This window comes from Microtus pennsylvanicus, chromosome 11, assembly GCF_037038515.1.
Source record: "Microtus pennsylvanicus isolate mMicPen1 chromosome 11, mMicPen1.hap1, whole genome shotgun sequence".
Lineage (NCBI taxonomy): Eukaryota > Metazoa > Chordata > Mammalia > Rodentia > Cricetidae > Microtus > Microtus pennsylvanicus.
The window spans coordinates 52533374-52546007 of record NC_134589.1 but is presented as its reverse complement, the minus strand read 5'-3'; positions in this window follow the sequence as shown (position 1 = coordinate 52546007).

Genomic DNA, 12634 nt, shown 5'->3' with positions numbered 1-12634 from the left:
AAAACATAGCACGCCCAGAAAAACATGAAAATCTGTTACATTTCGGTTGGAGATAAATATTTCTTATTTGCTGCACCCTGCAGGAGTTGGTCCAAGGAACCTGAGTGAGGTGACACGGGATACAGAAACCACAGACACACCTACAGCAAGCCTGCAGTTGGGGGGCCCAGGCTCTCTGGGATAACAGGGCACCTAGTACTAACCCAGGAAACCTAACTGGGGCAGGAGTTCTTTGTATACAGCTGAATAAGGAGGCGGGTTTTTGATCCGCAGCCAGAAAAGGATGCAAGGTCCAGCTCATCTTGGTATGAAGTCTCAGTAGGGATCATGCTAGGCTGTAAACAATGGGAGGAGGAAGCTGGGGTGAACTACACTCTGTTAACATTAGGATACCTACCAGAGGAAATCTTCACTATCCCCCCCTCATGCAGTTGAAATATCTCATATAGGTAAAATCCTATTGGTGTGGGACCGTGGTCTGTATTCTGTCTATTACATTTTTTTTGTTTGTTTTGTTTTTCTTTTTTTTTCATCTTTTTTTAAAAAACTTATTTATTTATTAAAGATTTCTGTCTCTTCTCCGCCACCACCTCCCATTTCCCTCCCCCTCCCCCAATTACGTCCCCCCCCCCCTTCAGCCCGAAAAGCAATCAGGGTTCCCTGTCCTGTGGGAACCCCCACCTCCATCCAGGTCTAGTAAGTTGAGCATCCAAACTGCCTAGGCTCCCACAAAGCCAGTGCATGCAGTAGGATCAGAAACCCATTGCCATTGTTCTTGAGTTCTCAGTATTCCTCATTGTCCGCTATGTTCAGCTAGTCCGGTTTTATCCCATGCTTTTTCAGACCCAGGCCAGCTGGCCTTGGTGAGTTCCCGATAGAACATCCCCATTGTCTCATTGTGTGGGTGCACCCCTCGCGGTCCTGAGTTCCTTGCTCATGCTCTCTCTCCTTCTGCTCCTGATTTGGACCTTGAGATTTCAGTCCTGTGCTCCAATGTGGGTCTCTGTCTCCTTTCATCGCTTGCTGAAGGTTAATATTCAGGAGGATGCCTATATGTTTTTCTTTGGGTTCTCCTTATTTAGCTTCTCTAGGATCACTAATTATAGGCTCAATGTCCTTGGTTTATTCTGTCTAATTCAGTTTAAATAAATGCTTATTGGCAGGAAGTATAGGCAGGACAACCAGATAGGAAGTAGAGGAGGGTCAAGGAGAATAGGAGAATTCTGGGAAGAGGACAGAGTCCCGGCCCAGACACAGAAGAAGCAAGATGTGACTGCCTCGCTGAAAAAGGTACCAAGCCATGTGGCTAACATATACTAGAATAATGGGCTAATATAAGTTATAAGAGTTAATAAGAAGCCTGAGCTAATGGGCCAATCAGTTTATTACTAATGTAGACCTCTGTGTGATCTCTTTGAGACTTAATGATTGCGGAAGCCATGCAGGACAGAAACCCTGACAACACCCTATAATATTTGTCCCTTTTAACTTGTTTATTTGTGTGTCTGTGCACACAAGAGTGTGATGCACCCACACCACGGCACACTTGTAGTAGTCAGAGGACAGCTTGTTGGAGCCGGTTCTCACCTTCCACCTTGGGGGACCCAGGGTCAAGCTCAGGTCACTATGCTTGGGAACAGTTGTCTTTACCGGCTGAGCCCTCTAGTGGAGCCTGTCCTTTTTTATATGGCTTATTTCACCCGTTGTAATGTTTATATGACCGTCCCACATAGCAGCATGCGTGTTTCATTTCGATGAAAAGTATTCCATTGAAAATATTTCTATGAATTCTTTGAGAATGCCATGCAGGCACACAGTATATTTTACTTGTGTTCAATCCTCCCACGAAATCCTTCCAGATCCAATCCCACCTCATCTCCCCCCCCCAACTTCATACTTCTTTTATTTATTTATTTTTAACCTGCAGAGTCTAATTTGTGCTGCTCACATACTCCTGGGTGTGGCACCATCACCGGAGTGTGGTGGACCTAGCGGGACCACATCCTTGGAGAAAACTCCCCACACCCAGAAGCCGTCAACTGTCACTAGTTCCTCAGCTTCGGGGAGGAGGTTCTTTTTAAGGCTGAAAAGCGTTCCCCTGGGCACACGTACCACACTTTGTAGATCTGTCCATTTGTCCATCCACTCTTAAGTTGCTTCCACCTTGTCTGCTCCGGAGCACAAAGACCTGAGCTTGGCCCTGGGTCCCCCAAGGTGGAAGGTGAGAACCGGCTCCAACAAGCTGACCACTCCATGTGTGTCGTGGCATGAATACTTCACACTCATGTAGAGAGCAAAGCCACTGTGCCCTTAACAACAAATCCATTCTCTGGAGCTTAGAACCAGAAGCAAAATTTGTGGGTTGTACAGGGATTGATTGAAGAGACGGTGTGGTGAGTTTTAATTTTATTTAATTTCTACTCACTGCACTATTTTATAATCAGGTGGTAGAATATTTAAACCTGTCCTGGTCCTCATTCCAAGATGACATAGGCAGCTGTGTAGCCGCCACACTGACCCACCTTGTTTAGGTTCCTTTTCTGTAGTCTGCTGATTTGTGTTCAATCTGTAACGCACAGAGACAAAACCGCTTCTCCTATAGGAAGGGTGGGGCCGAAGCTTAAAGCAGCAGCCAGCCAAGTTACCAGAGGGCAGAATTATAATTAAATCCGAAGCCTATAAATAACCTTCACTGCCCCAGGAGGCGCAGAAGGGCTGGGGTTTTCTTTCTATAGGAGGAAAGGGAAAAGGTCTTTCTTCCTGCTTCTGAGCCCCTCTCTGGCTCCCTCCGAGACATGGAGGAGTTCACAGGAGGAATTCTTTTCTATTTGTGGAATCACTGTGGCAGCAGATAAGAAAAAAAATTAGTCTTTGAAAGAGGCAAAACAATTGTGTGTGTGTGTGTGTGTGTGTGTGTGTGTGTGTGTGTGTTGGGGATTAAGCCCAGGGCTTTGCATACAAACACTCTAGTATTGAGCTACAACCCCCAAGCCCCAAACAACTTTTGAAAGAAAGAAACAAACTTATCTTGAATTTCAGAGTAGCAGACCTGAGATGGAGGCAATAAGACCTGATATTAAATACTAAATGAAGGGTTCAGCCTGAGTCAGAAAAACCACTGAACAGAGGAGAGTAGAAGCAGGGCTCCATTACACTATAGTTTATAGTGGCTACAAAACAGCAAAGGAGGAACAAAGAAATAGATATCATGTCCCTTTCAATGAAACACGCAAGCGAACCACACACACACATAAAAACAGAGGCATGGGCCGGGCGGTGGTGGCGCACGCCTTTAATCCCAGCACTCGGGAGGCAGAGGCAGGCGGATCTCTGGGAGTTCGAGGCCAGCCTGGTCTACAAGAGCTAGTTCCAGGACAGGAACCAAAAGCTACAGAGAAACCCTGTCTCGAAAAATCAAAAAAAAAAAAAAACCCAGAGGCATGGGCACAGCGCAGTAGTGAAAACATGAGGCCCTGGGTTCTGCTATGTCCTGGAAACCTGAGAGGGACAACGAGGGAATGAGGACGTGACAGACGCTCTTACAGAATAGCTGTGCTCTCTGATGGAGGGCACCTACTACAAATCAGCCTGGGTGAGTTCACTACACAGGGCACAGGGAGGAGTTAGCCAGCTGGCCTGGGGAGGAGTCTCTGTAGAGGAGCAGCAGTCTCAGGCCACACACATCTGGGAGGAGGAAGCTGCAGTCTTTGCTTTCTGTGCGCTCTGTCCGCTGTCTAACATGGATCAGAGGAAGGCCTTGCCAATTCCCGTGAGTCTGGGGTCCTTATCAATAATACACATACAGCAATAATACACATTACTCAGGGTTTCCAACCCTCAGCCTCTATCAATCAATCAGTAAGTAATTTAAAATTCTCTGTGCTCTCTGATTACAGAAACAATGTGTATTTCTCATACAAATCAAAGGATGCAAAAATTAAAAACAAAAAAGCCTTTTCCGGGTGGCTACCATCAACAGCTTGTGTGTGTGTGTTCGGCGGTGTCTATGTGCATGTGTTTGGGTGTGTGTGTATTTAGGGGTACCTGTGTGTGTATTTGTGTGTTTGTTCAGGGGTGCCTTGTGTGTGCATTTGCATCCAGTCATACTTGTGTGTGTGTGTGTATGTTCAGGGGTGCCTGAGTGTGTATATTCAGGGGTGCCTGTCTGTGTGTTTGTGTGTGTGTTCAGGGGCACCTGTGTGTGTGTGTGTGTGTGTGTGTGTGTGTGTGTGTGTGTTCAGGGGCACCTGTGTGTGTGTGTGTGTGTTCAGGCATGCTTGTGTGGAAGTTGGAAGTTAATCTCAAGTTTCATTCATCAGATGCAGTATATCTTATTTAATTTTTTCTTAACAATTAAGACTTTTGTATTAATTCTTAGGGATTTTTCTTTAGAACATTTGAGGTGGGAAGACCCATTCCAATGGCTACTGAAGATCGGCTGAGACATCCAGCCTTGTGCACCAAACCATGGACTATTGGGTTCTTGGGCTGTTGGACTGTTGGACTAGCTGGACCACAGCCTGTAAGTTACTCTAATAAATCCTACATGCATTTATTTATTCTACCAGCTTTGGTTCTCTAGAGAACGCTGACTAATGTGGGGTGTGGTATAGAAGCCCATTTAGTGTTATAAGCTCAGCAGTCTCTACTGAGCTATCTCCCCAACACAGTCAATGTCTATTACAATTCATACACAAGGAAACAGATAATTTTTATGTTCTGCCTTTGTATGCAATGCTGGGAATTAAAACCAGGGCTAGAACATAGCTTATCAACACAGTTCTTGTTTGCATATATAAAATTTAGATAGAGTTTGATGCCCAGGACTAGGTGTGTGTACAGAGGTGTGTATTTGGGTGGAAGCCTCACCCCAGCCCCTGGCATCCATACCCAAAGAGTCTGGATGGTTTGGGTTAAAGCTTCATCCCAAACCCTGGCATCCATATATCCAAAGAATCTGGGATGTTCAGGCGGAAGTTCCACCCAAGCCTCCTCCCCTGGGAGTTGCCTCAGAGCAGTCCAGACCCCACAGCTGAAAAAGTCCACCAAACGACTCCTCCCCAGAGATACTCAAGACCACTCCCAAAGGGCATTTAAACTGCCCCCCAAGAGAACACATGATTTTCTGGTCTTCCTTCCCCATCTCCTCTCTGGGGAGCTGAAAAGCCATTTGGGAGTGTTGGTACCCATCAAACCTGGGCTTTTTCTAATTCCTTTTGATTTGGTGTGATCAGGATTAGTGCACTGGTAGAGAAGCTTATTGGCAGGCAGAAACTTTTCCGTGTGTTTTATGAAAAACAAAATAAATGAATTAATAAACAGTGCAAAGTTTCCCTCCCTGACCCATTCCCTGTCATCTCAGCTGGGCCAAGAGGGTCTATATAACATCTGCAGGCCTTTCTAAAGAAAACATTTTCAACATTTTATTCATTCATTCATTTGTTCATTTATATGCATATCTCTGTGAGTGTGTGTGCACACGTGTACAGGTGCGCATACCTCTATGCACAGAAGCCAGAAGAAGGTGTGAGATTGTTCCAGGTGGAATTGCAAGCATTTTCCTACACGCCTGCCTTATTATACGGTGCTGACATTTAAAGACCATCTCTCCTAGCTCTGCACTGCAAGCACTGTATGCCACTATGCACTGTAGACCATTGAGCACTGTAGGCCACGGAGCACTGTATGCCATGGAGCACTGTATGCCATGGAGCGCTGTAGGCCATGGAGCGCTGTAGGCCATGGAGCACTGTATGCCATGGAGCACTGTATGCCATGGAGCGCTGTAGGCCATGGAGCGCTGTAGGCCATGGAGCACTGTAGGCCATGGAGCACTGTAGGCCATGGAGCACTGTAGGCCATGGAGCACTGTAGGCCATGGAGCACTGTATGCCATGGAGCACTGTATGCCATGGAGCACTGTATGCCATGGAGCACTGTAGGCCACTGAGCACTGTAGGCCATGGAGCACTGTATGCCATGGAGCACTGTATGCCACTGAGCACTGTATGCCACGGAGCACTGTAGGTCATGGAGCACTGTATGCCATGGAGCACTGTATGCCATGGAGCACTGTAGGCCATGGAGCACTGTATGCCACTGAGCACTGTAGGTCATGGAGCACTGTATGCCACTGAGCACTGTAGGTCATGGAGCACTGTAGGCCACAGAGCACTGTAGGCCACAGAGCACTGTAGGCCACAGAGCACTGTAGGCCACAGAGCACTGTATGCCATGGAGCACTGTAGGCCACAGAGCACTGTATGCCATGGAGCACTGTAGGTCATGGAGCACTGTAGGCCATGGAGCACTGTAGGCCATGGAGCACTGTATGCCACGGAGCACTGTAGGCCACAGAGCACTGTATGCCATGGAGCACTGTAGGCCACAGAGCACTGTAGGCCACAGAGCACTGTATGCCATGGAGCACTTTAGATCATGGAGCACTGTAGGCCACGGAGCACTGTAGGCCACAGAGCACTGTATGCCATGGAGCACTTTAGGTCATGGAGCACTGTAGGCCACGGAGCACTGTAGGCCACAGAGCACTGTATGCCATGGAGCACTGTAGACCATGGAGCACTGTATGCCATGGAGCACTGTAGGCCATGGAGCACTATATGCCATGGAGCACTGTAGGCCATGGAGCACTGTATGCCATGGAGCACTTTAGGTCATGGAGCACTGTATGCCATGGAGCACTGTAGGCCACAGAGCACTGTATGCCATGGAGCACTGTAGGCCACAGAGCACTGTATGCCATGGAGCACTGTAGGCCATGGAGCACTGTATGCCATGGAGCACTTTAGGTCATGGAGCACTGTATGCCACTGAGCACCGTATGCCATGTAGCACTGTAGGCCAGGGAGCACTGTAGACCACTGATCACTGGAGGCCAGGGAGCATCGTAGACTACTGATCACTGGAGGCCAGGGAGCACTGTAGACCACTGATCACTGGAGGCCAGGGAGCACTGTAGACCAATGATCACTGGAGGCCAGGGAGTACTGTTACTGTCTCTTTAACTGGCACTCTGGAGATGGTGGCTGAGCCTAGCTTGTTGGGATGTCAGAGATCATATCTTGACCCTACGAAGTCGTATAAAAATGGGATTTAGGAAAAATCAGTTTAATGTGCTTTCTGTTTGCTCTAATGTGTGCATGTTTATTAATCATGTTAACAGATATTGTGGGACAATGTCTTTTATCCTGTTATTTGTATTATTTTTAATAAAACGCTGATTGGTCAGTAGTCAGGCAGGCAGTATAGGCAGGGCAACCAGGCAGGATGTAGAGGCCGGGGAACAGGAGAATTCTGGGAAGAAGAAAGCTCAGTCTGCTGTCATGACCCAGCCACAGAGGAAGCAAGATGTGACTGCCTCACTGAAAAAGGTACCAAGCCACATGGCTAACACAGACAAGAAACATGGGCTAATAAAAGTTATAAGAGTTAATAAGAAGCCTGAGCTAATAGGCCAGTTGGTTTATAATTAATGTAGACCTCTGTGTGTTTATTTGGGACCGAATGACTGCAGGACAGGGTGGGACAGAAACCCCTGTCAACAGATAGATGCACACTTTTTTGGGGGGCGGGTAGGGTGAATTTTTGAAACAAGGTCTTGCTATGTAACTCTGTCCTGAAGCTCACTATATAGACCCGGCTGGCCTCTGCCTCCCAGGTGTGTGCCACCATGACCCTTTATCTTGGTGTGAGGCATCAAGTGAGCTTCCGGCTTTGCTTCCCTCTGGCTGGTGCCTGATCACCCTATTGAATAGTTCACTTTCCCCCTTGTTTTCATCATAAGAACATCCCTGAGTGCGTCTGCATGTATTCCTGGATTTTCTCTTCTGTTCTGTTGGTTTTTCCATCTAATCTGGCAGATCTCTGAATTTGAGGTCAGAATGGTCTACAGAGAGAGTTCTAGGACAGCCAGGGCTACACAGGGAAACCCTGTCTTGAAAAACCAAAAGCAAAAAACAGAGAAACAAACAAAAGCCAGTAACACACTGTTTTCATTAGAACAAAGAATGTTCCTAGCTAGCTAGTACAATTACCCTCTCCCTCTGTCTCATTGGATCTCTTTTCCAAAAATTTCCTTTTTGAAAATAGAAAATTACTATTTTAAAAGTTAAATATGCCGGGTGGTGGTGGCGCACGCCTTTAATCCCAGCACTCGGGAGGCAGAGGCAGGCGGATCTCTGGGAGTTCGAGGCCAGCCTGGTCTACAAGAGCTAGTTCCAGGATAGGAACCAAAAGCTACAGAGAAACCCTGTCTCGAAAAATCAAAAAAAAAAAAAGTTAAATATTAAAAATATTATTTTAAATTAATTTTTATTTATTTATCGATAACTTCATACTTACATACTCTCTCCCCAACCTCGAAACACATTCCCTTCCCCCACCTTCATGTCTTTTTAATAATTCACTGATTCAATCTCATGCATGGGTGTGGGGCTATCCAGCGGAGGAGTGTGACAGGGGCCACAACCCCAAAGAAATTGAATCTCCCTTCCTCAGCAGCCACCAGCTGCCAACAGCTCCTCAGTTAGGGGCGGGGCCTTGAAAGTCCCCCCGCTCCGAGCTGGGATTTTGACTGATTTATTTTGCTTTGGAAACTGTATAAATGGCCGTGTCATATCTAGCCGGGAGCATTAGGAAACACTCCCCCACATCCTCTGACTCCTGTGCTCTTTCTATTTCTTCTTTGGGGATGTTCCCTGAGCCCTGGGGGCGGGAGGTGGATATGGCTGTCCCATCTAGGGACCTCTGAGTGTCTCATGAGCACCCTGTTCGCTTATTAGCAGCCCTCTGACTGCCGAGAGTAAGTGCTGTCCACGCAGACAGACGCTTCTGCAGCAAGACAGAGAGCCGCACAGGTCTGTGGGTACAAACGCAAATATCTGAAAGGCAATTTGACAACATGAGCATCAGCCAACAGCATTAGTAAATCTTCTCCCTAAGGACTGTGGCCTCTTCAGTCTTGGGCTTTTGACCATGTGTTCACTACCTAGTATGAATTCCCTCCTGGGAGGAGACCTCAAATCCAACGGAAAGCAGCTGAATCACCTGAAAAAGGAGACTTAATTGAGTCATTATGGTTTTGTTGTTGTTTTTTGATTTTGTTTGTTTGTTTGTTGAGACAAGGTTTCTTTGTATAGCTCAGACTGTCCTGGAACTCAGAGATCCACCCGCCTCTGTCTCCTGAGTGCTGGAATTAAAAGGGTATGCTACCACCACCCCAGGAGGGAGAGATTATCTTGATTTCTTGGTTGACTTAGTTAATGTAGAAGGTCCAGTCCACCATGGACAGTGCCGTGTCCTGGGTAAGCGGTCCTGGGCTGCTAAGAGCTGGCTAAGCATCACCCAGAGTCAGCAAGCATGGAGTCAGAAAGCTACTAAGCAGCCTGCTACCACGGCTCCTGCCTGGCTTCCCTCAATGACGGTCTGTGGCCAGGAAATGGAAGCCAAATAAGCCTTGTCTCCTCCCTAAATTGGCACAGTTGGAGTGTTTGTGCCGAAGCAACAGAATGAAATTCAAACAGTTTGTCTGTGGGCATGTATATATGATGTGAATCTGTGGTGTGTATATACAATGTGTGTCTGTGGGTGTGTATATAATGTGTGTCTGTGGGTGTGTGTATACAATGTGTGTCTGTGGGTGTGTATACAATGTGTGTCTGTGTATGTATATATGTACGATGTGTGTCTGTGGGTGTGTATATACGATGTGTGTCTGTGGGTGTATATATGCGATTTGTGTCTGTGGGTGTGTATATACAATGTGTGTCTGTGGTGTGTATATACAATGTGTGTCTGTGGTGTGTATATACAATGTGTGTCTGTGGTGTGTATATACAATGTGTGTCTGTGGTGTGTATATACAATGTGTGTCTGTGGGTGTGTATATAATGTGTGTCTGTGGGTGTGTATATACAATGTGTGTCTGTGGTGTGTATATACAATGTGTGTCTGTGGGTGTGTATATAATGTGTGTCTGTGGGTGTGTATATAATGTGTGTCTGTGGGTGTGTATATAATGTGTGTCTGTGGGTGTGTATATAATGTGTGTCTGTGGGTGTGTATATAATGTGTGTCTGTGGGTGTGTATATAATGTGTGTCTGTGGGTGTGTATATACGATGTGTATCTGTAGGTGTGTATATGCAATGTGTGTCTGTGGGTGTGTGTATACGATGTGTGTTTGTAGGTGTGTTTAAGAGAGTTTTTTTCTCAACACTTCAATGTCCTATGTCATAAATAGTTTAAGTAATGGCTGTAAGCTTTCTAAGATGGCAAGTTGGTTGGTTCTCTGAAAGGGCCAGTGAGTAAGCCCTCCACGTAATTGGAGGGGGTGGCTGATATTGAAAACTCGAAAGTTGCCAGGCATGGTCAAGCACTCAGGAGGCAGAGGCAGGAGGATGTCTGTGAGTTTGAGGCCAGCCTGGTTTACATAGTGAGATCCAGGACAGCCAGGGCTACACAGAGAAACCCTGTCTCAAAAAAAAAAAAAAAAAACAAACAAACAAAAAAAAAAAAACAAACAAAACAAAACCCTTTAAAGTCAGCTTGGAATTTGGCTCTGGGGTTTGGAAGTTGGCTGTTCTAAAGCTAAGAAGCCTGAAGAGGGAGGCTGCACCTTTGGTGATGAAGTCCAAGTCCTTGGAAGCAGCTGGTACCGCGGCAGCCGGAGGACCAGGCTACACTCAGTTTTGTTGACAGAGCCTGTCTTTCTCAGTTGGGCAGATTTTCCACACCCATGTGGTCCCAGGAATGCAGAAGTTATTCCAGGTATGTCGGCAGGCTGTAAAGATGCTACCCAAATTTCAGGGAGAGCTCTTGACCACCCCACAAGCTGGGCAGATCTCACTTGGAAGTATTTTATTGCATTTATCTGTTTATCTGGAGAGGCAGCGGCCTGGCATGCTTGTGGAAGTCAGAGGACAACTGGCAGGGGCTGGCTCTCTCCTACCGGTGATGGTGGTTGCTGGCTTCTCTTTTCTGCCCACCGGGTCATCTTGCCAGCCCTAGAGCTCATTTCTAAGTGGGAGCAGGCGCTCCGGGATTTTGAAAGGTTGGTGAACCGCATGTGTGAAACCTCATCTTCTCTGGGCCTGATTTGGTTGCTGAAATCCTAGACTCCAAGTCGAAGCCAGGGTGGCCTATATTTTGCATTTTCCTGTGGGAGGGATGTGGCCAGAGGGTGGGCTTTGAAAGGCTGGATTTTTCTATAGATGGCCCCAACCGCACTCCTCACATCCCACAGTGTGATTCTGACGCTTCTCCGTGAGTATCTGCACCCCCTGCTTTTGGATCTGGGTGGGGCTTGTGGTAATGACAGAAGCCATGTTATGTGGTTTCACAGGCTAGACCATAAATCTCAACAGACAATGTGATAACATGAGGTACCCATGCTGAGAGGAAGCCCAAGCAGGCCGCTCATGCAGAACTGAGGGAGTGACGGGGAGAGAGCGTGCACTCCACAACTACAGGATTTTTTCTTTCAAATAAATTATTAAGGTATAATTTATAAGCTATAAATATACACAGGTTAATCGAAAGAGTCTCAGTTCTAGTATTTTAGTCAGAACATCTTGTTTTATTCTTTTAATATTTATTTTAGTTTTTAAAATTTGAGGCTAGGTCTTACTCTGTAGTCCTAGCTGGACTAGGATTCACTATATAGCCCAGGCTAGTCTCAAACTTTCAATTCTCCTGCCTCAGCTGCCTAAGTGTTGAGGATTATAGGCATACATCACTGGTTGCACACCGTGGAAGAGAGAGGCTAAGTCAGGTCTCTCCTTCCACCATGTGTGGGTCCTGGGGATCAAACTCAGGTCCCAGGCTTTGCAGCAAATATCTTCACCCTCTGAGCCACCACGCTGGCTCCTGCGCTCCAGAAATTAAGCTCTCTTAATTAAATTTTCACACATGCAGTTAGGACTCAACCACGTGACTCACTGGCTCCTTTCCCGGCGCGGTTCCTTGTTTTCCCTCTCTGCTGTGCCCTTCACGTAGTGGGGCTATAAATGTGCGCAGTGTACCCAGATATCCCTGCTGGGGAGACTTTATGCCTGTGACCAATCTCTTTTTTCCTTCCTTCCATTGGCAGAGAGAGAAAGGACATTATCTTGAGAGTTATTGGAAGTTCTGTCTCCTCCAGAGATGTTATCTTTGGAGTAAATAAACCCTCATTTTAAAGTTTGTCTTCTCCACGGGACCTCCCTTATTTTCCCATCGGTTTTCTGAGCAGCATCTGAGCTAGGTAAGGCGGTGACTGCGCTAGCCCCTCCCCCTTCTCTGTCCTGGTCCTAAACCCTGTTGGGTACAGCTCCCCAGGCTTCTCCTGGTTTGAAGCCCACCTTTGCTTACATCCACAAGCTCTGACATCTGACCACTCCCACCGTTACAGAAATCCCCAAGCACATACTACTCTTGCAGAGAATCTGAGATTGGTTCCCCGCACCCATGTCTGGCAGCTCACCAGCACCTTTAACTCCACCTTCAGGAAGTAAATCTTAAGAAAAAGGAGTAGCGCTCCTGGAGACTCTTTGAGAAACCCACACCCATACTCTCAGGCAGGCGTGGCTTTCCTTCCCCTCATTTTAGTTTACAGAATTTAATTTGTTTCACGATTT